The sequence below is a fragment of the Chlorocebus sabaeus genome, chromosome 7, assembly GCF_047675955.1.
Source record: "Chlorocebus sabaeus isolate Y175 chromosome 7, mChlSab1.0.hap1, whole genome shotgun sequence".
NCBI lineage: Eukaryota > Metazoa > Chordata > Mammalia > Primates > Cercopithecidae > Chlorocebus > Chlorocebus sabaeus.
Genome location: NC_132910.1, coordinates 38,072,543 through 38,097,855, shown reverse-complemented (window position 1 = coordinate 38,097,855; position 25,313 = coordinate 38,072,543). Strand labels below are relative to the sequence as shown.

Below are 25,313 nucleotides of genomic sequence, written 5' to 3'. Positions count from 1 at the left end.
CGAGTAGCTGGGACTACAGGCGCCCGCCACCTCGCCGGGCTAGTTTTTTGTATTTTTTAGTAGAGACAGGGTTTCACCGGGTTAGCCAGGATGGTCTCGATCTCCTGACCTTGTGATCCGCCCGTCTTGGCCTCCCAAAGTGCTGGAATTACAGGCTTGAGCCACCGCGCCCGGCCAGACTAGGTACTTTTAATTATGGAGTTTAAGTGACTGTAGTCATTAGTATTACCAAAGGGCAAGGAGGGAATTATGGACCTGGGTTTTTATATAGAGGCATAACGTCCTCTGGTGAAATAAGGGAGGAAGGAACGAAGGAAGGAAAAAAGGAGAACAAAATAACTTGCTTATGATGATATCTTATGTATCCCATTGTAAAACCAATATGTTGGCTTTATATATACATACACACACACATATATATGTGTATATACAGAGAGCACAAGAGACAGACTAGGTTTTAAATCCTAAGATACTGTTTTTACTTACTTTTTAAAAATAAATTGGATTTTAAGATATAATTATTCCCTATAAATAAAAAAATGAAAAGGTCAAAAGTAACTTCTCACACAATAAAATTTTTTCAGCAATTAATTTTTCTAGCTACAAAGATTACTAAGTATATGTCTGTTGCTTGATTGAATAGGGTATAAATTATAACAATACCCTGTTAATTTTTATTTAAACTTTTTTTTGTATATTCAATATAGGATCTTTATGAACATTTCTGGTTAGAACTTCTTAGAACTCCAAAACATAGACAGGAACATTTGTTTTTCAAAGTTATCATCAAGCTATCAGAATAGATTTAATATTTTTAATTTACAGCTTTGCTAAACAAGAACTTAAAGACTTTTTTTTAAAAACTGCCTCACTCTGATCACCCAATGTCAGAATTTAATGTAGTATTACAGCAGCTTTCTAGAAAACAAACAACAAAGCTATCAGCTTATAAATTGCCTACTAGCACCATCTTTCTCTCTTACATATGTTTATTTACTGTTATTATAGCACTTTAGATCATTAGCTCCAAAGATAACAAGGGAATGAAGGAAATGCAGAAGTTGAAGAGGAATGCAAAAAAGAAAAAAGAAACTGGAGGAAAAAAAGCTTGAAGTCAACCAACAGATGAGGACAGGATTAGTTACGAAAATTTTTTAAAGCCTGTTGCTTCAATTGTTTCCTTTAGACACAGTACTAGATAACTTGGGAGTACAGATATATGACAGGCGTTATCACATTAACCTATGACAAAGGCTAAATTTTACGATAAACATAGCCATATTATTTACTTTTATTCTCTTGAAAGTTATATGCTACATGATAACTAGAAAGTTTTTGGAAAAAATTTCAAATAAGAAAAATTATTTCTATCACATAACCAGAATCATTATTATGTTTTTGGTTAACACAGGTATTACTGACATGACCTTAAAACTGCTCACAGAGACAAAGCCACAAAGAGATTCTAACAGATGTCATTTTAATCCTGAAGGATTGTGGCACTCACAGGAAGCACATATGAGTGATTGAGAACAGAATGAATAGTAAACAGATTAACTAAATCCAATCAAGTGATAAAATAACCTGTCTGGAGACAGATTAATTAGGAATATCTAACTTGAATCTAAAGAAATAGGGCCATAGAAACATGCTGTTTCAAGAACAAAGCAGCTGTAAAATAGAGCCCTGTGTATGCCACTAGTTTTGAGCAAGGATTCACTCAGCATCCTGGCTAAGGACATCTTTGGTCATTAAGAAACCACAGTGAGTTGAGAAGGCAACCCCAAAATTGTAAGTATCTTTTCATTCAGGAAGATTCAGAATTAAGTAGAGAAAAGTTTGAGACACAAGCCCATATATTAGTATTTTTTAAAATTAAAGAATCTGTACATACATAGTATCTTAGCTAAGAGAAATAGGTGAGTTAGAACAACAGTTTAGCATGGTAATTCCAATTTAAATACTGTAATGAGAAAATGGTTGAGGCTTGTATTTTAAAACATACAAAATGCCACTGGAACATACAAGAGACCCTTAAAGGCTTGCCATACATAAGTCTTACTATATAAGTTTTCATTCATTAGAAGACTTATTTGGGTACTTGGGAAGGTTTTTTTGTCAGTCAGATACATGACATACTTTTAAATTGCCTTTTAATTGTATTAATGCAGTTGAAAGTATTTATGGGATGTTAATTGAGTAGATTTGAAAATGGGATTATATACTCAAAAGGTCCCTTGAAACTTTCTGCATGTATACATAGAAAATATAATTAAATTGACGTTAAAAGCTTAAGAACTATGGCCAGGTGCAGTGGCTTATGCCTGTAATCCCAGCACTTTGGGAGGCCAAGGTGGGAGGATCACTTGAGTACAGGAGTTCAAGGCCGCCTGGGCAATACAGCAACACCTCATCTCTACATATAATACTTTTTTAAAAAATTAGCTGAACATGGTGGTGCGTACCTGTAGTCCCAGCTACTTGAGAGGTTGAGTTGGGAGGATTGCTTGAGCCTGGGAGGTGGAGACTGCAATGAGCTATAATCACACCACTCCACTCCAGCCTGGGCAACAGAGCAAAAACCCCATTAAAAACAAAACAAAACAACTTAAGACCTAGGTTTTAGAATTTTTAATGTAATAAGAATGTTCATTTAAAAATAATTTTCACTAAGCTTTTCTGTGCACAATAAGGTCTTGAAGGCCATTAAAAAATTAGGAGAAAATCATTGTGACTTCAGTTAGCCAATGTTTTTGTAGATATGAAAACAAATGCATGACCCAGAATAGAAAAACAAAATTGATAAACTGGAATTCATCAAAATTAAACATCTTTGCTATCTGAAAATAAAGAACTGTTAAAAAATGAATCACAAACTAAGGAAAAATACTGCAAATCACATCACTGATAAAGGGCTTATATCTAGGATATATAATAAAAAAAAATCCAGTATTTTTAGATTTGAATGGACATCAGAGAAGATATATGGCTAGCAAATGAGCACATGAAACAATTCTCAACATCATTAGTCATTAGGAAAATAAAAATAAAACAATGAGATATGGCTGCATAGCTATGAGGATATCTAAAATTAAAAAGATTAACCACAATGCGTTGACAAAGCATACTAAGTGTTGGCAAAGATGTAGAGAAACTGGAATTTTCATACATTGCTATTGGGAATGTAAAATGGTATGCTTTGAAAACTGTTAATATAGTTTCTTAAAAAGTTAAATACACACTTAACATATGACCTAGCCATTCCATGCCAAGCTGCTTACCCAATAGAAATTAAAGCATATGTCCACACAAAGACCTGTACACAAATGTTCATAGCAGTTTTAATTGTAACAGCTAAAAACTGGAAACAAGCAAATATCTACCAACAGGTGAATGGATTAAAAAAAAAATCTTAGTATATCCTCACAATGGAATACTAATCAGCAATAAAAATTATTACTGATACATGTGACAACATGGATAAATCTAAAATAATTATGCTAAATGAAGAAAGCAAGACAGAAACAAGTGTACATGTCGTATGATTACATTTATACAAAATTATGGAAAATGCAAACTAATTTACAGTTCCAGAAAGCGGATCAGTGGTTGCCTAAAGATAGTATTGCCCTACGGAGAGGCATGTGGGAAAGATTAAAAAGTGGCATGAGGAAATGTGAAAACGTTTGGAGGTGATAAATATGTCCATTATTTTGAGTCTGATGATGATCTCATAGGTGCATACATATGGCAAAACTTAACCAATTATACACTTTAAATATGTACAGTTAAATATGTCAAACATGCCTCAATAAAGCTGTTAGAAAGAGAAGAAAAAACAAAACAAAACCTAAACCCAACCAAAGGTGAAATAGCAATCCTTTTCTTTGTTCCATGAAGCTGCCTGGATTTTTTTTTATTGTTAGAAGAAACTAAGCACAACTTCAAGTAACACTTGCTTTTTAAGAAATAATAATAAATGGTAAATTTGTTGTCTAAAAGTTAACTTTCCCATTTTTTTTATTGTGGTAAAAAATATGTAATGTTAAATTTACTATTTTAACCCATTTTTAAGTGTATAGTTCAGTAGTGTTAAATATATTCACATCATAATTGAACAGACCTCTGGAACTTTACCTTGTAAAACTGAGACTCTATACCCATTAAACACCAGCTTATGGTGTTTAATGCCCTTGGTAACCAACTTTGTACTTTCTGTTTCTATGATTTTGACTATTTTAGATATTTCATATGAGTGGAATCATTTAGTATTTGTTCTTTTGTGACTAGCTTATTTTGCTGCACATAATGTCCTTAAGGTTCATCTATGTTGTAGCATGTGACAGGATTTCCTTTTTTAAGGCTGCAAAATATTTTACCGTATATGTATATACCACATTTTCTGTATCCATTCACCTGTTTAGAACATTTGTGTTGTTTCCAGTTCTTGGCTATTACACATAATGCTGTGATGAACATGGGTATGCAAATATCTCTTTGAGATCCTGCTTTGAATTCTTTTGGATATACAGTTGACCCTTGAATAATGCAGGCATTAGGGGAACCGACCCTCTGCACAGCTGAAAATCAACATATAACTTTTGACTCACCCAAAACTTAAGGTTCAACTGTATACCCAAAAGTGGAGTTGCTAAATCATATGGTAATTCTATTTTTAATTTATTCCAGAATACTGTTTTTCATAGTAGCTGTACCATTTTACATCTCCACCAACAACGCAAAGGGTTCAAATTATCTTTGCAGTCTCACTAATAAAAGCACTATTAGAGGTGTAAAAGATTAAGGGTTCATCTCCCTAATAAAAAATACATGAATATTTATTTCCATTAGGAGTAGTTATAGATCAGGTAGTAGAGAAAAAAAATTATTGCCTATATGTTAGAAAAAACTAAGAAAGAATTGGAATTTTAAGGAGAAAAGGGGATAAAGCTCAGTGAAGTTTTAATTGGATGTTGCCACAAGGTAGAAACAGCATGTATCTAAATATTTTTGTTGCAGTTGGAGCAATGTTTAGTATTTGTCAACTTTTCCATTATGCTTTCCGTGTGAAAGAAGATAAACTAAAATAAACACAAGTCTAAATTGCCTTTCTGGGCCTCTGGTTCATGTCAACTACTTATCTAAATAGAAATCATGTATGCCTATTCCCTGCTTTCAATGGACAGCTTCAAAGAATAAGAAGAAAAACTCTAGAATTCTTCAGTCCCTCTCTGCATCATTTAAACTTAGGAGAGAAGTAAAACTAGGGGGAAAATCTCCAATTTCATATTTGCTCTTTCTTTTCACCAACTGGAAGGCACCAACAGAAAACAATGCAATGGTAGAATTTTGATGTTGACTATTGTCTTTCTGTATCACCTTTCCTTGCTACCCACAGACTTATGTTAAGATCATTGCTTTAGGATACTGCTGATCTTCCTAAATTACATAGACTTAAAATGTCTAGTGGACAGCAACCAAAGGAAACAAATATGGATAAAACACAAAAGATCAAGTAAAAATTCATATTTGTCCTTTACATTGTAAAAAACAGTGTGCTAAGCAGCATTCCGAGATTGCCCTCAATATTCCTTTCATGTTGTAAACTCCCCATGTAGTGAGGCATATGGCAAAGACCTAAGGGTAGCCTCTAGGAGCCAAAAGTCTATCCCAGCCAACGACCAGGAAGAAAAGGTCCTACAATCACAAGGACTGAATTCTACCAACAAGCCTTTAGACTTCAGGACCATGAGTCTTGGACTAAAAGTTGAATAGGTGTGGTGTGGTACCACACATTAAACACACACATATACACATACAAAAACAAACAAACAAAAACAACAACAACAACAACAAAAACTAAAAACATCTAGCAGGTGAGAGGATAAATCAATGATTACAATTTATATTGTGTTAAATGTCATAATGGTTCAAACTGCCATGGGATTCCAAAAAGGGCATTTAATTAGACCAGAAAGAAAGACTTTAGAAATGATTCTGAGGTTGGGATGAGGGAGGAGGGTATAAGCAGGAAGAAGGTAGATAAAGAAGATATAAGGGGGGTATAGTTAAGGCCTTCCAGGTAGAGGAAATAACCTGTATTAAGAGAGAGATAAGAAACAGTAGGAGGTATTCAAATTCTGTAGATTATCTAGAGAAGGGGAAAAGACGACAAGAGATGAAGCTAAGTGGTAAATACCAGTCAGATCATGAAAGTGTCAAGGTACAGGAGGAGGTGGATAAGCAATAGGTAAAGTCACAAAGATTAGAGAGTGATTATCTTTCCAATGACACTTCATCTGATCTGCTGAAGTCAAAGGGAAAGAAGCATGGGTAGAGATGGAAATAAGTTAGGTGGAGGACTTCTTGTCTAATGGCCTCATTCATTGGCTTAGTGAGGTAGTCCTCATGACCTATTTCAAATGCTTTATATACCTGCCCATTTGCTTATATATATCCTCAAAGAATGGCTTTCAGTATGTATTCAGGAATCTGTAGCTCCCCAGGTAAGTCCCATACACAATAATGTTAAAGAACCATTGCATCTTTGGATAAAGCTTTTTTGTTGCTTTTTAGAGTCAGGTTCTCATTATGTTAACCAGATTGGAGTACAGTGGCTATTCACAGGCATGATCATGGCACACTGCATCCTCAAACTCTTGGCCTTAAGCAATCCCGCCTCAACCTCCCAAGTAGCTGCAACTATAGGCACACCACTGCACTCAGCTTTTGGATAAAGCTTTAACCCTCAATTCCAATAGCTCATGTGATGTTAATTCTAAGAGGAGCAGTCAATGCCAGACTTTCCTAATTACTCAGAGGTCAGCTGGATGAATACTTCCTTACCATGCTCATCCTTGATTTTAGCAACTGAACTAACTGTTCAACAAAGGGCTATTTTAAGTCTACATAACTAGAAAACTAAACAAAGCAAAGGGACTATTAGAGCTGCAGAGCTCAGGTACCACAGAATCATATATCATCTTATAATGAGAGCACCGGTCCCTGGGTATTCTCTTTTTGGCTGTCCCTTGAGCCAGAGATCAGATCCTCAGCTTTTTCTTGGTTGCGTTTAGCAACCAACAAATAAGTACAGAGAAGTCAAAGATTTGCTTGGAGGATACTGCAGCAAGAGAGTTGAGAGTTGTAGCAGGAGTTATTGTGAGGAAGATTACGGGGTCTATGCAGTATAAAAAAGAAAATAAAGCTAAAGAGAGTCAAATAAATTGGAAGAGAATGGGATGATCCACCAATTAGATTATTAATTCCTTCATTTACTTAAATATTTATTACAACTATTATGTGCTATGTGTTGATAGGTGCTAGGTTTTTATTTGATCAATTAACAAATATTTATTATTTACTATGAGCCAGGCACTATTTTAAACACTGAGGATTTAAGAGTGAATAAACCAGACAAAAATAACTGGTCCTATGGAGAAGACAGACAATAAATAAATAAGTACAACAACTAGAATATCATATGCTAATACATGTGATGGAGGAAAATAACTAAGAAGGAGGCCTAGGGAATAGCAGGAAAGTCAGAAAGTAGACATTTAAAATAAAATGATCAAGGAAGGCCTCAATGAGAGTCTGTCATCTGAGCAAAGATCTAAAGGAGGTGAGAGTGTGAGATGTGCAGGAAAGAACATTCTGGGCAGCAAGTAAATAATTTGGATCATAATTCCAAAAGACACAATCCTGAAAGTCATAATCCCAAATGTTGAAATTTCAAAAGATCAAAATCCCTAAATTCTAAAATTCTGAAAATCACAATCACAGGATAGTTACATTATGTTAGGTGAAACTATTACCTTGTTATTGTCTTTATTTGGAAATGAATTATGGTTTGAGGAGATGCATATGAGTGCCAAGTTGACAAGGAGTAGACTTGTGGATTTAATTTTAGGTGTCAGCTTGACTGGATTAAGAAACACCTAGAAACCTGGTAAAGCATTATTTCGGGTGTGTCTGTGAGGGGGTTTTCAGAGATTAGTATATGAGTCTGAGGGGAGTTGGTAGAGAAAATCTTCCCTCAATATTGGCAGGCACCATCCAATTAGCCAGGGGTCTGGATAGGACACACACAGAAGGTGAACTGGTCTCTCTCTGAGAGCTGGAACAAACTTTTCTTCCACTGCCTTGGACATCAGAACTGCATACCTGCCCGTCTTCAGACTCCATGACTTATACCAGCAGACCCCTGGGAGGTTTTCAGCTTCTGACTGAGTTACAGCATCAGCTTCCCTGGTTCTTAACATAAAAACATTTGGGACATTGAGCTCCCAAACTGGTAGTGGTGGGACAGGTGGGAAGTGATCAGATTCTGGAAATTATCTTGAAGGAAGGGCCAAAAGTTTTTGTTGATATTGATGCTCTTTGCCCTAAGAAATTGGCAGGAGGGAGTTACCATTAACTAAGACAGGAAGGCTGTGAAAGGAGTTGGTTTGGAGGGAAAGTTTCAGAGTTTGATTTTCTATGTTATGTTTGCAATGCTGATTAGACATTCAAGTGAAGATGCTAAGTAGATAACTGAATATATGCAGTGGGCATAAACATTTAGAATAGTCAACATACAGATTGTATTTTAACGCCCTGAAATTTCATGAGACTCTAAAGTAGTACACACAGATAGAAGAGACATCCAAGGACAGAGAGATGAAGACTAACAAGAAAAGGAGACTAAGTGGCTTTGCCCAAAAACCACCTCTTCTAGAGAACCCTGATTATCTCAGAATAGGTTTGGCTTTTATATTACATTTGTTGAAATGAGGATCCAAACAAGGTCCATACACTGTGTATCTCTTTTCATGTAAAACAGTAAACCCTTCGTTATTGGTTATAAAGTTCAATTTTTTTTTCTTTCATTTTAAGACCTAGAGTCCCATCATTAGAAACAAATGAAGTAAACTCATAGCAAATAGGTAAGGTTTTACTAACCTTCGTTAACCTACATTAAAAAGGGCTTTATGTACTTAGTTATTACCAAAGACTCTCCATAAGCTTGTATTCTTGTAATTATCTCTCTCAAAACTACAGTATGTTTAAGAATTAGCCTTTATTAAATTAACAGAAAAATCTAAGTTACAGTAAATATTAAAAAGTCAAATTTATAATCTATGTTCATGCTGATTCACAGAGCACAAAATAAGGGCAATGGTCTTATTCTCCATATGCTATTAGTCTGAAGATAAATGTAACATAATTTTACTAATATGTGTGGTACTCAGTGTGCGATTCAGAACGAAGAAAATACATGCGGTTGCAATAACTCAAATGACATTTTGGAGACACAAAGCAGATAAGTTGTTTAGGAAAGAATAATGTTTATTTAAGGTTCTGTCTGTTATGGATTCTATTATAAACAATGAACTATAGATCTTATTGAGGTCATTTAAAATGTATTAAGGACAGAACACGACACATTTGATATTGCTTATTGGGTTATAGCTACTGACTTTTATTAGGAAGGAGAATGAGGAGAGAAGAAGGAAAAGGAAGAGATAAAGAAGAACACGACTGACAAAAAAGGAAAAGAATAAAAAAAAAAAGAAAAATATCTAGCCTTACTTTATCTCTTATGCATATTCTTATTTACACATGGGTTTCCAACTACTTATGATAAATTCTGGACCAGCTGTGTTATTTTTAAAAAAGTAATGCAGTGCTTATACTCTATATTCTGAAACACCCCCAGCAAAGGTCTGGGGCAACACCCAGTAATCTAACACATCAACATTTCTGCAGTAAACCTATGAATGTTTACACTAAGTGGGATAAATAAAAACTGTAAATAGCTTCATGGCAGTTCAGTCAGGTTTTGCCACCAAAAAAGCTCAAGGACAGTTTTGCATTCAAATGAGTTGTAAAAAACACTTTTGCTTTTTCAGACATTTTTGGATTTTGAATTGCAGATAAGAAATTGCGGATACATATTTCACTAAGGAGGCTGGTTAACTTTATAAGAAAGTCTGCTATCTTTGAGAGCATTTTGCCATAATTCTAGGGACTTGAGAGTGGAACTGAACTTAATTAAAATTTATACGGTAAAGTCTAAATACATGAGGGCTGCATTTTTAAATGGAGATAAAAACTTTTTAAATATGCAATTGCTTATTGTGAATACAAGAGATTTTTATCCACTAATTGTTAAAGTGATCACACCCACAACAAAGGATTTTTGTATACATTTACAGCCTGCAGTGTGATCCCCATATGTGTACCCCAGCCCAGGCTTTGTGTACCTTCTAAGCGTACAGAATTCATTAAACAAGTGAGAAACTGGAAGCACAAGATCCAAATGGAGGTAATAGGTGTCCTACATGACAGAGAATTAAGTCATAAATCTGTGTTTTAGGGAGAAACAGGTGGTGCTGCAAGAGAAAAATAGCAGAGTGAGTCTTCTTGCGAAGCCTAAACAAAAATATAAAAATCTTTAGCTATGCCTATTAGTTGTAAACACTTGGCTAATTAGAGGGAAATAGAGCAGGAGTAATCGTTATTTGACATTTATTTCTAAAATCACTTATATAATTCCCAGAGGTAAAGCTAGCTAGTCCAAAATTAGACCCACTAGAAAGAGAGAGTAATGCACTGATTTAGGGACGAGCACTTGGTAGAAATATCATTTCCTTTGTTAAACTGGAAAACATAAACTATACATAAATAAGTACATTTTGTGATATAATTTGAAAATTAAATTGAATTGCAGTGTAGTATTTATGTTTCATTATATCAGTAATGTTGGCTATTTAGACATGATGTTCTAGTACAGTTCTAGGTCATGAAACTTGGAGAAAGAGGTCCTAGAATGTTTTTGCTCTATTCCCCTTTACAAATAACCCATATGTGTACTGTATTAATGAACCATCTTGCTAAGTCACCTATTTTCTCTTAAGAATAAAATTTCTGTGGGTGCAGTGCCTTACACCTATAATCCCAGCACTTTGGGGAGGCCAGGGTACAGACTGCTTGAGCTCAGGAGTCCAGCCTGGACAACATGATGAAACCCCATCTCTAAAAAAAATACAAAAATTAGCTGGCCATGATGGTGTGTGCCTGTGGTCCCAGCTACTTGGGCGGCTGTGGTGGGAGGATTGCTTGAGCTGGGGAAGTCAAGGCTGCAGTGAACCGGGCCTGCGCCACTGCACTCTAGCCCAGGCAACAGAGCAAGACCTCGTCTCAAAAATAATAATAATTAATAATAATAAAATTTATTTAAGATTTATTTCCTCCCCTTATAAACTTACCATACCCAAATGCCCTTACTTAATATTTTTTAAATGTCTTTTTTACATTTGAATATATTTAAAAAGGAAATCTTAGATCAATATTATGTTCTTAAATGGAAAACCAGTAAAATGTTCCATAAATAGAAGGTAAGTACAAAAGTCACTACCAATATGATACATGAGAACACAGTAATGTTATTGAATACAAGCCACAAGAGTGTGGCCTGCCTGTGCAGCAATATTCCAAGCTTGGGACATGTCTCCATTTGTTAAAAAGGGAGATTAGCAAGTCAAACAAACAAACTAGCACCAGAGTGGGACTTTCTCCATGACCTCATCATGGAGACAAGTATTGGGGGGGGAGGGGAAAAAGAAAGAAAGAAAAGACAAGACAGTAACTTGCTTATTGCAGGATTTGATTTTCTGAAATTTAGCTGCAGAAACGACCTCTCTTACCATACTACTACTCTTAGAAAAGCTCTACCTTGAGCCAGATGTAATAATCAGAGATGTTAGAGAAAACATTCAGAAATAGAGAAACGTGGTATGGTGACAGGAGTTGAAATTTGGACTCTTCCTTCCCTCCACCGCCTTTTCCACTTCTCCTAAGAAATGAAAGGCCTCAATATTTGGAAAGATTCAGGATAAAATCTCATGTCACTGCTCAGATATAAAAATTAGATGTTTTAAAAACTGGAATGTGTAAAATATTTCAAAATGGAAACTGGTAATGTCAAAATAACTTTTAGAATGGAGCAATTTGAATAGAATTTTTGACAATTTCCAAATATTAAGTGGAAATTGTTGTAATTACTGGAATATACATAGATTTATAATGTTTCATCTGTGATTTGAGAAGTTATCTGGGCTTACTCTTCTATTTATTTTCTCTAGAATCAAACTCATTTCTACTCCTGATTCATATACCTAACCTTCTGAACACCATAGCTTAGCCTGGCCTAGTGTGCTCAGAACACTTACATTAGCTTATGTAGGGCAAAATTATCAAACACAAAGCTTATTTTATAATAAAGTGTTAAATATCTCAGGTAATTTGTTGAATACGGTACACTGTAGGGTACCGTGTCAGTTGTTCACCCTTGTGATCGCGTGACTGACTGGGAGGTGTAGCTTTCTGCCACTGATTGGCATTGTGAGAGGGTGTCCTACTGCATATCACTATCCCAAGAAAAGATCAAAATTCAAAATTCCAAGTATTGTTTCAACTCAATGCCTACTGTTTTTGCACCATCATAAAGTAAAAAAATCATTAAGTTGAACCCTTGTAAGTCGAGGATTGTCTGTAGACATATAATTTGAAATCTGGTCAGTGCAACAGAGGAACTGAATTTTTAATTATTTAATTTTAATTAATGTAAATTTAAATGGCCACATGGGACTTGTGGCTACCACACTAAATAGTAAAGCCCTAGAAAATTATGACAATAGGATTATAACAGGTTGCTCTGCTTCCCCTCTTGTCCCTCAGTAGTCTATTCTCACCAGTGACTCTTCAGCGTAGGTCTAATCACGTAATTCCAATGCTTCATGGCTTCCCATCACACTTAGAATAAAAATTTAAATTCATACTCAAGTTCACAGCTCCCTACAAGATTTTTTCCTCAAACTATCTCATCTCAACTATTCACTCTCTCCCCTTCAGTCCTGACACTCAACTCCAGTCTTGGTGACTCTTAATTAAGCCCTTGCATTTGTCTAGAACACTCCTGTATTAGGCTGTTCTTGCACTGCTATAAAGAAATACCTGAGGCTAGCTAATCCATAATGAAAAGAGGTTTAATTGACTCATGGTTCTGTAGGCTTTATAGAAAGCATGGTGTTGGGAGGCTTCTAGGGAGATCTCAGGAAGTTGAGAAGGAGAAGGGGGAGTAGGCACATCACATGGTGAAAGCAGGAGCAAGGGACAGAAAAGGTGGGTGGGGAGGTGTCATATACTTTTAAACAACCTGATCTCATAACCCAGAGCAAGAGCTTATTTATCACCAAGGGGATGATCCAAGCCATTCGTGAGAAATCTGCCCACCCACCCACCATGGCCCCACGATCTAAATACCTCCCAACTAGGCCCCACCTCTAACATTGGGGATTACATGTCAGGATGAGATATGGGCAGGGACAAATATCTAAACTATATTAACTCCTGTCCGAAATATCCACATGTCTGAGCTGCCTCACTTCATTCAGTTCATTGATCAATTCTTACCTCATCTCTATGAGGTAACATCTCTATGAGGCCTTCCTTGACCACTTCAATCTAAAATACCAGCATCACCCACTCCCTCACTCTCTCATACCATTAACCAATTACGTAACACTTCATGACATTTATAACACTTGATATTATAGAATTAATTTTTATTGACTGTATTTGACATCAAAATGTAAAACTAATGAGGACAGGGATTTTGTCTCTTTTGTTAACTGGTGTATCCCCAAATGTCTAGGACAACTGCCAGTACACAACAGATTCTCAATAAGTACACAACAGATTCTCAATAAATATTTACTGAATGACAATAAACTCAAATCTCATTTGCCCTCTCAGTCTTACAGTCACATAACAAATATCTATTCAGTGCTCATTATTTACAAGGCACTGCATCAGACAATGCAGGGAATTCGAACTGAAAGTAGCTTAGACCCTATAAATCAGATTACTGCTGGAATAATCCTTAAAGTTCTTTAAATCCTAAGTTTTGAGCCTATGACTTGGAAATAGCTGGAACTGTTTCTCTTGGGGAAGAGAGTGGGAGATATGATGTCTATCTTTTAATGTTAAAACATTTGCCATCTGTAAGAAGTAGTCTTTTTATGGTATTTCTAACAGAATGCAGAACTGAGGCCAGTGAGTTAAAATTGGGTAGTTTTCAGTATCGTATATGTACGTTCTAATAATATAGAAAAATTCTTGAGATAATGTCCTTAAGTGGTTAAGCAGAGGGAAATAACCATCTGGAGAGGATGTCACAGGGATTTTCCTATATTAGGTGACTGGGGTGGCCTCAGAGGACCTCTAACATGTTTTCCAAGTCTAACACTATATTGTCTGTAAAATGCTATAATGAATGCAAATTAATATATGTTATTTTCTAACAAGTTGCTTCCTGCTTGTTACAAGTAATAACTTTCAAGGTTGACAGACAGTAGGGAATGAAAATGAGGATCAAAACAGAATTAACACACAAATATTCTACTGAATAATTAACAACACTATATATATACCTGTGCTTGCAGAAATACACTCATATAAATATCAGATTGAACCATATGAAACTAATAATATTTGATCATCTTTATGGTTCAGCTTAAAAATGGCTTGTCAGGTTTTATTGGCATAGTCACTATGTAATTTCTGTATCTGCATTATTAGAAAGTCATTCTTAAAAGTATTTGGCTAACAGAAAACAAAATCAATTCAATAGCATATGCCGTCTTCTAAAATTTCACTTGGACTAACAAAACATGATAAATCCTTAGTTCCAATCAATAGACCGTGAAAGAGTTACTCTTAAAACCTACAACTAATAGGTCCATTAATTCCTAGGAACTTGAAAAATCTGCTAAAAACAAATTGTGTACTACAATATATGCTAGGACTAGACATGTAGTTCAGTAGCAGATTCAAACTTGTTAGTTAATACTCAGAATCTGGATGACAATCCCTTAACTTCAATTACTAATTACATCTTAGGTAATCAGTACAATTATAATACAATCAGGTTTTTTTCTTAATTCAAAAACCAAGTATAATTTTTAGGTCTGAGGTTTATGAAAGGCATTTCAGGTTTCTTAAATCTAAATCTACATCTTAGCAGTCTAATGTTAGAAGTTATTTCCAAAATCAACAATACTTTACTGGAATTGGTAGCATTCCTTTAGTACTGAGATTTTCGGGTATGCAAGCTTTACATTTTCCATTACAGGACTGCTTTGTTTTAGTCCATGGCAAGACAACACAACCTTATTATCAGGAAATAAATCTTGATGGTTTTTGTTTCACTGTAAAAACCCATTTACATTTATCTGATCATTCCAACTGGTTTTTCGGCATGAATTGGCTATTTGTTTAATTGACCATGTCAAAAGTATTCTGTCAGAAGTAAAGGAAATTTTTAAAAGTCAAACCAAGAAATAATAGCTTTACTGAGAAATGATTAAACTTCTTATAGTGAAAAAAAAAAAATTATCCTTTTTGAAGAATAGTATCTTATCAATTTGTAAAATCAACCATACAATAGTGTTGACAAAAACTTTTGTGTGCAAACAAAATTGCAGTATTACAGTTTTAGTAAAAACAATTCATTTAAACTAATAAATCAAACAGAGTAATTTAGAGTGGGGTTATTTTGTTCTGTTTATAAATAGGGGTAATTTTTGGGTTTTCTGTTCAGTTTACTGACACATATTTTGTCTTAAACACTTTGTCTACAAATGTGTCTTGCATATTACAACAAAAGCTAACCTATGTAATGAAAAATTTGCTAATAAATTCTATTGTATTTTATACAAAAAGTAAATGCCATGGTGCTTATTTTTCCTAGCCATGTATCTCTGAGTCCCTTACCCTTAAAAACAATAGGATTGACAATTATGAGTTAGAAAAACACACAACTCCTAACAGATATTCTTCTTCCATTTCCACTGCCCTTCCTCCTTGTTGGCAGAATCTGTCTTCCAATACAGAGGTCAGAAATTCTAGGTATTTAACTTCCCAGTCTTACTGCAGTGAGGATATAAGCAATCCAGCCTAGCTAATGGTATTGAGATAGAATGTAGTGAGAGAGAAACCAGGAAAGATTTTCCTTCCTAACAAAAAGATGCATGACAGGAAAAGTCTTTATTCTTCGTCTAGCAATGCAAAAAAGAATTAACATAGCAGGCCTGCTCGCAAGGTTAACCTTTGGCTGGCATCTGAGAACTCTGATTTCAGGACGGCTTTCACTACTCCCCAAGCTCTTTTTCTTTTTGAGGTGGAGTCTCACCTTGTCGCCTAGGCTGTAGTGCAGTGGTGTGACCTCGGCTCACGGCAAGTGCTGCCTCCTGGGTTCACATCATTCCCTTGCGTCAGCCTCTCTAGTAGCCGGGATTACAGGCACCGTCACCACGACCAGCTAGTTTTTTGTAATTTTAGTAGACACGGGGTTTCACCATGTTAGCCAGGATGGTCTCGATCTCCTAACCTCGTGATCCACCCGCCTCAGCCTCCCAAAGTGCTGGGATTACAGGCGCGAGCCACCGTGCTCGGCCACTACTCCCCAAACTCTTAAAAGTGGCACACGGTGCGTCTAAATTATTTGTGCAAACAATATGGTTTATGCTGAACACCTGCTTTCCTTATGGGAATTTGGAATTTTGGTAAGTGCTTGGCAGAGGTTACCCACATGATCGGCCCCCAAGGTAATATTCCCTGCCCATAGTAAGTAGTCAAAATGTTAGCCATTATTATTTCATTACTGCAGTTTAAAAGTCTTATAAACTGGGCCAATTTACTTTTCTGAGCCTATTATCAATTTCAATAATTAGGAAAGTATCAGATACATTTATCGATGTAGTTAGCATTTCCAGTGTTCTTCATTTAGTTGTGTAAATCCATTTGGTATCATTACCCTACTGCCTGAACAACTGTCTTTAACATTTCTGGTAATGCAGATCTGCTGGTTATCAATTCTTTCAGTTACTGTATATCTGGGGGGGAAAAAACACTTTATTTCACCTTTGTTTTTGAAAGATATTTTCTTTGGGTAGAAATTTTAGGTTGACAGTTTCAGCACTTTAAAGATGTCACTGTGCCTTCTTGTTTGCGTTGTTTTTGACAGGTAATATACTGTAATCCTCATCTGTGTTCCTCTGTACATAACCCAATTTCCTCTCTCTGTCCCACATGCTCGCTTGCCTTTTCCTCTGGCTTTTTTTTTTTCTTTGACTACTTCTAAGATTTTCTCTTTATCAGAGGTGTTGAACAGTTTGAATACAATGTGCCTTGGTGTAATGTTCTTCATGTTTCCTATGCTTTGTGTTCACAGAGATTCTGAAGGTGTGGGTTTATAGTTTTCATCAAATCCAGAAAAATCTCAGCCATTATTTCTTCCAATATTTTTTCTATCATGCTGCTTCTCTCCTCTGCTTCAGGGACTCAAATTTCATATATAGAGCTATTTAAAGTTCTCACAGCTCAGATATTCTGTTCATTTTCTGAGTCTTTAGAGGTTTAATATGTTCCTACTTAACTTTTGAACATATGAAATATAGTTACATAAAACTTCTAAAGTATTTATCTGCTAATTCTAAGCTGTGTCAGTTTTGAGACAGTTATGATTATTGATTTATCTTCTCATTATAGATCATATTTTCCTGCTTCTTTGTGTGCCTGAGAATTACCAGTTGCTATATATCATACATTTTATCTTGTTGGGTGCCAAATATTTGTAAATATTTTTGAGTTTTGCTCAGGCTTGAAGTTAAATTATTTGAAAACTTTAATGTTTGATCTTTTCAGGTCTTATTTTAAAGATTTGTTGGACTTGTCCAGAGCAGTACTCAGTCTAGGGCTAATTATTCCTCATTACTGAGCAAGATTCTTCTGTGTGCTCTACCCAGTGCCTCATAAATCTTCAACATTTGTAGCCCAGTTTGTGGGAACAGGCACTATTCCTAGCCCTGTGTGAGCACAAGTAAGGTTTCCTTGAATCCTTTTGTGTGGTTCTTTGTCAGGCCTCTGGTCGTTTCCTGACATGCATGTAATATTGAATACTCAGCTGAATACTCAAAGGGGACCATCTGTAGATCTCCAGGGATTTTTCTCTGCAGTTCTCACTTCTCTAGTACTCTTTCCTGTTAACTCTAACTGCCTTGGTCTCCTCAGACTTTCAGCTCCATCTCCTGAACTCAGGGAGTCTACCATTCTCCATCTGGTTTCTCCCACTATATGCCACAGCCTGGAAACTCTCTCAAGGTAGTAAGTAGAGGTAGTAATAAGGCTTATCTTGTTTCCATCTCTCACGGATCACTGCCCTTTATTATCTGATATACAGTGTCCTGAAAATTGTTGTTTCACATATTTTGTCCTTATTCTAGTTTTTTGCACGCAGGAGGGTAAATCTTATCCCTGTTATTCCATCTTGGCTACAAGTTTCACTAACTTATGCTTATTTCTCTGTATTCAACCACTGTAAATGGCATCTCAGTTCAATCATCCCTGATGGAGTGGGGTCAAATCTTACATGGTTATGAGATCATCCCTCTAGATTGTTTCTGTGGGTCTTTTCGCTAACTGCCTTAAAGGCAGTCCATTCTTCTGCTTAAAAAGCAATTTTAAAAGAAGTAATATTAAGACTAAGTAAGGAATTGTAATGCTATGGGGAAGAATGTCTGGAAGTTTGTGCAGCTAAATAAATCACAAAGCGATTGACTTTCTATAGAGTTTCCACAAGAGGATTTTTCTTTTATAACTCTTGCAAATGAAAATAACAATCGTGGGAGAAGTAGGGAGATACTGAATGTGAAAGTAGGAAAAAGGAATAGCAGAACTTGAGAATGAAAGGGGCTCAGAATAAAATTTTTCTAAGAAAGATAATGGAAATCAAGTCATATATTTACATATGACATCATCTTCTATACATTTTAGGAACTAGTCTTTTGCTCTCTCTTCCTACATAAAAAAATCCAATTTTTTACTTCATTAATATGTTAAGGTAAAATATTAATCAAAACATACAGCTGGAATCATTATCACCATTATCCCTTAATAAGTGTCAAAACAAAATAGGCAAGTTCATGCAAGTGTAAGGTTGTTAAGATAATCTATGGCATAAACTCCATACGGGTGGCCCATAGGCTTTATTTGGCTTGCTGACATGTTTTATTTGGCCTATAGGACAACGGCCTACACCATATTTGCAAAAGTGTAACTTTGCAGCCCAACATTTACAAATTAGAAGACTTCACAAATTAGAGAGATTTCATATAAAAATGGGGGGGGGGGATATGTGGCAGCACTCAAGGTGGGTAGTAGCTTCCCACTTTACCTAGTCTGAGCTCTTTAGTTCACTACAGTTTCCATCACTCACTATTGTTTTCCTCCTCACTTAACTGCCCTGGCCCCTTTTTTTGCCCCTGCAGGCATTTAGGCTAGTGACAGTTGATTTAGGCTACGTACAATAATATTCTAAGAAACTAACATTTTTTGACTTTGAGAATAACTGCATAAAAGCATGACCAAAATTTCTAATTTCTCTAAAGGGGAGATAGATTCCTAGAAAGATACTTTGAAAAGAGTTCTTATTTTCTACCAATAGTAGGAAAGCTGTCTTTGGGGCACATTTTTAAACTACAGATTACTGGGGCTGCAGGAAGTACCCCCAAAATTTTTCTTATCTTTGAGATGGAGTCTCCTCTGTCGCCTGGCTGGAGTGCAGTGGCACGAGCTTGGCTCACTGCAACCTCTGCCTCCTGGGTTCAAGTGATTCTCCTGCCTCAGCCTCCTGAGTAGCTGGTACTACAAGTGCGTGCCACCACACCCGGCTCATTTTTGTATTTTTAGTAGACACGGGGTTTCACCATGTTGAATCTAAACTTTAGGTACATAATAAGACTAACTCCATATTTATTCTTAGTATTCATACTTAAGCCAAGGAAAGAAAACTAGAAAAACAAACATGTTTTAAAAAATTCCTATACATCTAGCTTCTTTGCACCCCAATGCTCTATAAGATAACTGAAATAGATCTAAGTCCTCCTTCCAACTGTAAAATAATCCAACTTCAGTTGTATCCAATATTTGTCAAACTCAATTAAAAGAAAATTTTCAACTTAAACAACACTGTAAAATTAGTACTGCTAAGACATCCACGTTTGCTTTTACTACTAACTGATATTTAAGTGCTAACAAAAGAAAGGGATTAAGAGGTCAAAAGTGTGAAACATGTTTGACTAATGAGGTAATCTGAGAAAAAAAAGAAAAGCAGAAAAAAGAAGTTATGCCATTTAATATATAAAAGATGAATACTACTGCACTCCAGCCTGGGCGACAGAGCGAGACTCCGTCTCAAAAGAAAAAAAAAAAAAAAAAAAAAGGGTGAATACTTTATTTGTATAAATTCTTTTAAAAAGCCAAGAGCTTTATAGCGTACTACGAGGGTACATACAAAGTTTCACACTGAGGGAGACTAAAACACCAGTTTAGTGCAACATTAATGTCTCCTCCTGGCTTCAGTGACATTACTGACAAGGAAGGATACAGAAAAGCACCCCAGGAAGGGGACTTGGAAGCAAAAGAAAGATGACTTACTTTTCAATCTTTGTACATTTTCAACCTTATAAAAATACAAGTTTTACCTATTCTATAAAATAACATACTTAATAATAAGCTTTATCAGTTATAACTAAAGTCTGCACAACTCATCCTCTTCACAGGACAACAAAACTGTTTACTTAATAAAAGAACTACATGATCATCTAAACTATTTGCATCGGGATAATAGTACATAACTCTTAAGAAAAAAAATAGATGTGAAGACAGCCAGTTGAGGGAAAGGATTAATAGTGATTCCCATTTTATGTCTTAAAGAACTCTAGGCTACAAAGTCCACTTCTCCAACTAAGAGCAAATGGCAACCAACTGTGAATGAATTCTAAAACTATGTGATAAACTAAAATTTAGAAACTTTTGTAGTTCTCCTCAGACACTTTTTACATCACCACATACAAAGCATCCAGTCTTACTGAAAGAGTCAATTCAAAGGAGAAGAAAAGAAACTTTGTTAGCAGTCACCAACAGTTTGGGGCTCTGTAAATAACTGCCATTAACCACACCAAAGGATGATTTTTAAAACTATTCTCCATTGTAACATGGAAATACAATGTTAAACAGATAAAAGGTAAAACCTGTCAAATAAAGCACGATCATAACTATTGTTTTTGTATTGCCTTATTTTTTAATAAAAACTTTCATTTTAAAAAGGCCATTACCTTATTACCTTAATACGATAATTATTTCCAACTCTGAACTAAAAGTTATAAATGATTTTCACTATTAAATTACCTAGTGTGTAGTGTTTAGGCATACAGGCTTCAGAACCAGATTGCCTAGATGCAAAATGCTGGCTCTCCCACTTACCATCTATATTTGGGCAGATTAATTAATCTAAGCGCATCTCTGTTTCCATTATCTATAAAAAGGAAGATAATAGTAGTATTTACCATAAGGTTGTTTTGAGGAATTAAATTTTTATTAAACAGTATATTTTCTATGCATGTAGTATCATTATTATTACCTAACCATCTTTGTAAAGCAGCAACCCCGCCTAATTTTATAAGCATGTACTATCATTATTATTACCTAATCATCTTTGTAAAGCAGCAAACTAGCCTCAAGTAAATCTTCCAAGAATTGACTAGAATAACATAATGCATTAGAATCAGTAAGCTTCCTCCATATTTAGAAGAAAAACATCTTCAGGCAAAATATCATAATTTGTTTCTCAACAAATCAGATTCTATACATAATGAATTCTTCACAATCTAATCTTTCTACTCCTAAAATAGGTTGTTTCTCCTTATAAAAATATTTATAATGTCCCTCATTGTTTTTTTCTGGCCTTTTTAAAATGAAAGTTTTTATTAAAAAATAAGGTGATACAAAAACGATAGTTATGATCATGCTTTATTAGCCAGGTTTTACCTTATCTATTTAACATTATATTTCCATGTTACAAAAAGCTCCTTATCAATCTAATTTTTGATGACCACAAAATTCTATTGTAAGGATTTAGAATAAATCATTCCTATTCTCTAACCTATTTGTTTCCAATTTTATATTACTACAAACGATGAGCATCTAAACATTGTTAAAAGATTTTCAAAAAGGCACTTCATTATCTTTACTTTACTCAACAGTTTTATAGGAACTCAGTGCTGTGAAGACCAAAAGTGACAAGTTAGTAGAGGAAGACCTTGAAAAAAGAAAAGCTAAAAGGAAAATATATCATTGCAAGAACTGTTTTGAAAGCTCATAAAAAATCTCATGAATTTAGATGCCAAATTAGACTGCCAAGGTTTCTTTCATCTTTTCTAAGGAAATTGAGGTGATTTTTTGCCCCACCTTAATACTGCTCATGTTAAAAGACACTATTGATATGAGAAGTTACAGTTATGATAACTGACTGCAGTAGGACAGACTTGGATTCAAGTGTATGCTCCACTACCTCTCATTAAGCCTCTCTAAGCCCCAGTTTTCTCATCTGTAAAATAATAATAGCATTTACTTCACAGGATTGCATGTACCTCAATAGGACTGTAAAGATAAACAATATACTATGTGTCAATTTCTTAAAATACAGTGCCTAGCACACAATAATATCCAAATAGTACCTTATCATTGGAATCATTTTCAGTGTTCATTTAGATGATGTGAAAGACAATATAAACATACACATATGAATTATTGGCTTAATCTACAGATTATAATGGCATAGAATCCTATTTACAGACAGCATAGATATCTTTAAAAATATTTTCATGTAGTACAAAGAGGTTGTGAAATGTAGATGGATATATAAAAATCTTTCTAATATCCCTCATTAGGGTAGTAAGGGTATTTAAAGACTGTTTTTTAAAAAAAAGATTAATAGTTTTAAAGGAATCATAAACACGAATTTTGCTGTTTATAGCACATACAATTATAGTTTTTATCTTGAGACAGAATCAAATTTTTAAGTCTTATTTTATATGATTAAGAACTTTAATGAATTTAAAAGAACGCTAAGTGCTCCAGGGTTAATTTATCATCTGGAATAACATTATTTCCTCTTGAGTTATTTTTCTTAGAAATACAAAAAGCAGCAGAAAATGTACTGGCCACCATTATGGACAGTAACCAATCAAGGCAAAGACAATCCTTCAGATGATATGGCTAGCTAAGATAGTACTTTTAGAGGTCTACACTGAATTTTGCTCTTATTTAACAAGCAACTAGGTGACTTTACGCAATCAACCAAGTATTTGTAGAGTCAAGGATTTTCATAATGTTATTTCAAGAATTAAGAAAAAAAAATCTAGTCTTGAGTGGGTAAAATACTAAACCTATTTATTGAATTGCATTGCACTTGATAGTACACCAAATAAAACATTTATGTGATTTTCAGATGGAAAGATGCCATTCATTTAGAAACTTTTTAGGAACGGATATCTGCCAAGTATAATGTTAACTTGTAAGAGGAGAATAGAGTGTTATTTTTATTATTTCATTCATTCATTTCTATTTCTACAGAAAGTAGTCAAAGCAACTTGTGGAAAGCACTTCCAATTAATTTTAAATTATAAATCCTAGTGATTATCATAATAAATAAGCATAAAGGCTAACAGTAAAGTCACACTAGGGGCAAATATAAAACCAACTAGTATAGAAGAATATTAAAAAACAGAATGAGATTTTTATTTAAACAGTTTTTCTAAATGTATAGTATAGGTGGCTCATTTTAAATACAATCCCCAATCCCCAATCCCAGGTTAACTGAACCAAGCAATAACTAATTCACACAGTATATTCAATTAAACAAACATCACATACTTGTTTTAGCATCAAGATCCTTTGTCAGCTTGTTCTAAAAAAGTGGCAGATAGAGGCTGAGGTAGGAGAATGGCGTGAACCCGGGAGGCGGAGCTTGCAGTGAGCCGAGATTGCGCCACTGCACTCCAGCCTGGGCGACAGAGCGAGACTCCGTCTCAAAAAAATAAATAAATAAATAAATAAATAAAAAGTGGCAGATAGAGGAAAATGATAAATAGCTTTAATTCAATTAATAGTTGGCTTATTGAGCAAATTTAGAAAGTGCTAAAAAAATCACTTTCCATTTCACCCAGTCCTCCCAGCCTCAGTGGGATTTCCTCATTACTACAAGCCCCATATTTTACTTGACCATTATAGACTGCAATAATTTCTTCACTTTACTCTTCATTTTCTGCAAATGTGGGCTGAGGCCATCACTGTTCAAATTATTCAACTTCAAACTCACAAAGCCTCTATAAATCCTTTATCAACCTCTCATTACTTTCCTAACAGTAATGATTCCCAACTTTACCTATCTCTCTTTATTTTCACCACTACCCAAATAATACCTGGCGATAATCTTGCCTCCTATGACAGCACCTTCTGAAGATACTATCATTAAGTGTAAATTATCTATAAAATCTTATTTTTATTTCTATTCATCAATAGGTCCATATCTATCTTTGTAGCCTTCTCTTAAATCTTATAGAAAAAAGTTGTTTCCCCCTGACTAAAATGAATACCTCTACCTAGGACTCATTCTTTACCATCCAGACAATCTTCATAAAAGGAGATGATTCTCACTCTTTCTGCCATTTTAAATCTGTTAATCTCATAGAATCAATCTGTTCTTTCACCACCTTTAATCTTAAAAAGGAAAAATGTTCTGACCCTATAAAATCTCATAGATCAGATCATCCAACTCTCAACTATTTTGAACCCAAGTATCATCCCCCATTTCAATTTCCTTTCTATCCCTGCAATATTCAACTGATCACAGTGTTTTACTTTTCTTTAGCCTTCTCTCTTAGGCTCCCTGTGGCATCTGGAACTATTGGTCCTTTACTCTCGACTCTCCTAAGGCACTTTCTTTAACATAACATTTTCCTAGTTTCTTAGGCACTCCCTTCTCTGTCCTCATCCTTTTCTCACTTTGACAGGGCATCTTCAGCATTTCTTTGTAAGCACTTCCCTCATGAATTCACTTACTCATATCTTTTGTTTTGCTCCATGACATACCATTCTCATCTACAGACATTTAATGTCTTCAAGACTCAGCTCACGCTCTACTCCCCAAGTGAATCCTGATTAAATCAGATCACACTTTCTTAAAACTTTCATTGCAGTTAATCATTATTTTACAATATATAATGGTTTCCTGTCTTTGTGTATTTTAAGCAAGATTTTAAGTTTTTTGGTAGGAACCACTTTCTTTTATTTTTCAGTATTTCTCAAAGTATGGAAAATAATTCTGATCATAGAGTGGTCAAATATGTTACAGTAGTATAATCAGT

General features: G+C 35.0%; 1 protein-coding gene across 11 annotated transcripts in view; it reads right to left on the bottom strand.

The window, feature by feature from the left end:
* The window catches only part of PTPN13 (protein tyrosine phosphatase non-receptor type 13), a 221,670-nt gene that overhangs the window by 185,509 nt on the left and 10,848 nt on the right, over positions 1 to 25,313 (bottom strand). The window contains exon 2 of one of the 11 annotated variants that reach the window (XM_037986516.2): positions 2,466 to 2,563. The exons of the other annotated variants lie outside the window; for them this stretch is intronic. The gene's annotated coding sequence lies outside the window, so the exon portion shown is untranslated. The remainder of the gene's footprint in view (positions 1 to 2,465; positions 2,564 to 25,313) is intronic. 11 annotated transcript variants of the gene reach the window in all.